A 3,045-nucleotide genomic window follows, 5' to 3' on the forward strand; every position below is an offset into this window, starting at 1 on the left:
AAAAATTCAAACTAGCTCTAGCATGAAACATTCAGCATGGACGGGGCGCACAATTCAACAGTTATAAATTACATAGATTTAAACCGTATAAAACAAGATAATACATTACCTAAACGAGCTTCGTCTTCATCATCACCATCGTATTCAATATGTTGATCCTGTACGTCGGTATAAATTTTCAGCCTCTTGTTTGAAACAGGGCTAAAGTTATAATCAAGGCGTCTTTTTTCCGGCCGTGTCGAGCTGACCAACGTGGCTTGGACCAGATCGGTGGCTTCTTGCTCGTCCTCCGCTGTTAAATCAATGACCTCGATTATATCTGAAACATAAAAGTGAAAATATTGTATTAATAACGTTTAGATTATCTATAGCTGCAGCATTCTAGAGATACTGAATGACCAAAATCACACGACTATTTCTGTGGCCTGTATGAAAAGCGCTCGTCTTCGGGCCACGTGTGTTTTCTAATCGGGTTTCGAATACACGCTAGGATACAAAGGGCCTAGAATTTTTTATTTAAATAAAACATTTACCTTCTTCCCTTTGGGCGTCAGCATTGGATCGAGGCCACGCTACGAGATAAAGCAGAAATGTATGATTTAAAACAGCCGTTTATATAACATATAAAATATCCGTATAAAACAGTATTTACTCACAGAATTGGTTGATGGCTTCAAAAGCATCAATCTCTGATGAATTTAATTCTGTAACATAAAAGCTGATAGATTGAAAATATTTCAGGTCACAGTATGACTGACGAAGTATTACTTAATGTAATGTATTACAGCATAATAATATTATTTTACTTACGACGAGCCATGCTTCCTCAAAAAGTTTAGTGTAGACTAGAAGAGGTTGTGAAGGAGACGAATCACATCAACAGGCGATGACCAGATGAATAACTTTCCCTTGGTTGTCTGCTGTATTTAAGTATAAAGATGTGGGGGTCGTGCCCAGGTGTCGGAGAGAGATAAGAACCATAAAAACTACTCGAATGTATTACTTTCAAGATCACAAACACGGACTTTTATATAATAGTAGAAATAAAAATATCTTTTATATATTATGACAGCTAGTTTATAGATTATTTAATTTATTAAACAGTATCGTTAAAACCTGATATAAAGTAATGGAATAACTCGAATGTAGGGTTAAATAAAGTATATATATATAGTCGTGTATGTATTATATAACGCATATCTTTAATATTGAATCATTTCACTTTATATGAATGAAATTAAAAACATTGTTATTTTCTAACATTGTAGTCGGATATAATCAAGCATCCGGAAACATTTTAACAAGCAATATTACTGTTTTAATGGCTGCATAAATACGTGGTTATTTTAATTAAAATATCAGATGTGTTTAGATAAAACATGGAATATGATAATTGTAGCTAATACGGTCTTTTAGACTATTGCATCCAAGTTGGTGTAATACACTCGTTTATTATTTAGATAAGGTTAAACATATTTAATTTAACAGGGTGAAAATAAGGGAATAACCGAATTTATGTATTTGCTGAGTAAACACTAGATGGCGCTAGAGGTCTATGTTTGTGCTCAGAGACCCATGGCGCTTATCGGCATCAAAAGACCTTAGCGGAACCACCCGCTGTTCGTGTTCACAGATGTGTTCGGATCCTTACTGTGTTTATTACAACGGACAACGGCTATAACCTTATCGTAGAGACCTGTAGGCGCTTCATGCAGCGCTGAGGAAATTAGTTCGACTGAGGTGCCGCACGACTGTTTGCATAACAGACAGCCAAATTCAAAGAAACGTAAACGCAGTTTAATGTTTGTATCAAATAAAATTAAATAGACTAAAACAAGACGTTCAGTAATGATTATCTGACGTATGCCAGATTATTAACGTAAACAACATACATCCTACTTGCGGCAATCATTAAAATGATGTAAGAGGTTATCTTTAGCATGGATTAAAATATGTAACAACGGGGTATTGAGTTAAACATCATACCAAAATGATGATGGTTTATTAATTACAGTTTCTTGAATTCATTTCTTCCTATATCTCTATATTGAGCCAAAATAATATAACATTCAAATCGTGTCGAGTGTTTATAATAATATTTAATATTCATTGTGTATGATTTTAAATTATTTGTAATTGAACATTTATTCGCAGCTTACATCATAGATAGATAGATTAAAAAATTGTACGAGATAAACTTTACGTTAGAAATGGGTCTTACAACAGAGTTATTCGTTTATTGTTTTATTATAACATTTAATTAAAGTTAAATATTTGATATTCATTGTGTAGGAATATAAAATATTTGTAATTGAACATTTATTCACAGTTTGCATCATAGATAGATTAAAAAATGCATGAGATAATCTTTACATTATACAACACAGTTAATCGTTTATTGTTTTATTATAACATTGAAATAAAGTTAAACAACCATAATAATAACGATGGATGAATATTTCTCAATGTTGAACAATCATTGTCTCATTCGCACAGATAGAGAGACATACAAACAGACCGAGAGCCGTACCAGAGAGACGCAAACAGATATAAAAACACAAAGTCTCACGCTTTAACAGCCGGAAAGAGCCGGACTGAACGATAACCATGTAAACGGACGTTTGCGTTTTATTTAACAACCGATGTCATAATGTTCACTTATCAGATACACGCATACGGCGTAACAGCCATCAGATGTATTTTATCTTTCTCAGGCACGCTTCAACCGGTTCAAATTTCCCGCACACACACACACACACACACAGGCACAGCCAGAGCCTCTCGACACACCCACACCCGAGCCGGAGAGACGCACACACATACACAGACACGCAGTTCTGACCATAACAGAGCAAAGGCAACACACCGGTGCATATACCTTAGTTTATTAATTCTAACATAATATATTAACATAATATATAATTTAAAACAATAATGACAATATAATATTGTATATTTATAATAACTGAATTGATTACATTAATTAAAATATAATACTGTATAATAGCGTGTAATATAGATTTAATAAACGGTTGATTTAATTTA

General features: G+C 33.5%; 1 long non-coding RNA gene across 2 annotated transcripts; it reads right to left on the reverse strand.

The window, feature by feature from the left end:
• Positions 1 to 211: 211 nt before the first annotated feature.
• On the reverse strand, positions 212 to 900 carry LOC108190601 (uncharacterized). Of its 2 annotated transcripts, XR_012382993.1 has the most exons (4): positions 811 to 900; positions 657 to 718; positions 534 to 572; positions 212 to 319 (listed from the first exon to the last, which is right to left on the reverse strand). It is a non-coding gene; the product is annotated as an uncharacterized lncRNA (long non-coding RNA). The 2 variants fall into 2 exon arrangements; XR_001799804.4 differs by having other exon boundaries at positions 657 to 848.
• Between the last annotated feature and the right edge of the window lie 2,145 nt (positions 901 to 3,045).

Source organism: Danio rerio, chromosome 7 (assembly GCF_049306965.1).
Source record: "Danio rerio strain Tuebingen ecotype United States chromosome 7, GRCz12tu, whole genome shotgun sequence".
In the NCBI taxonomy this organism is placed as follows: Eukaryota; Metazoa; Chordata; class Actinopteri; order Cypriniformes; family Danionidae; genus Danio; species Danio rerio.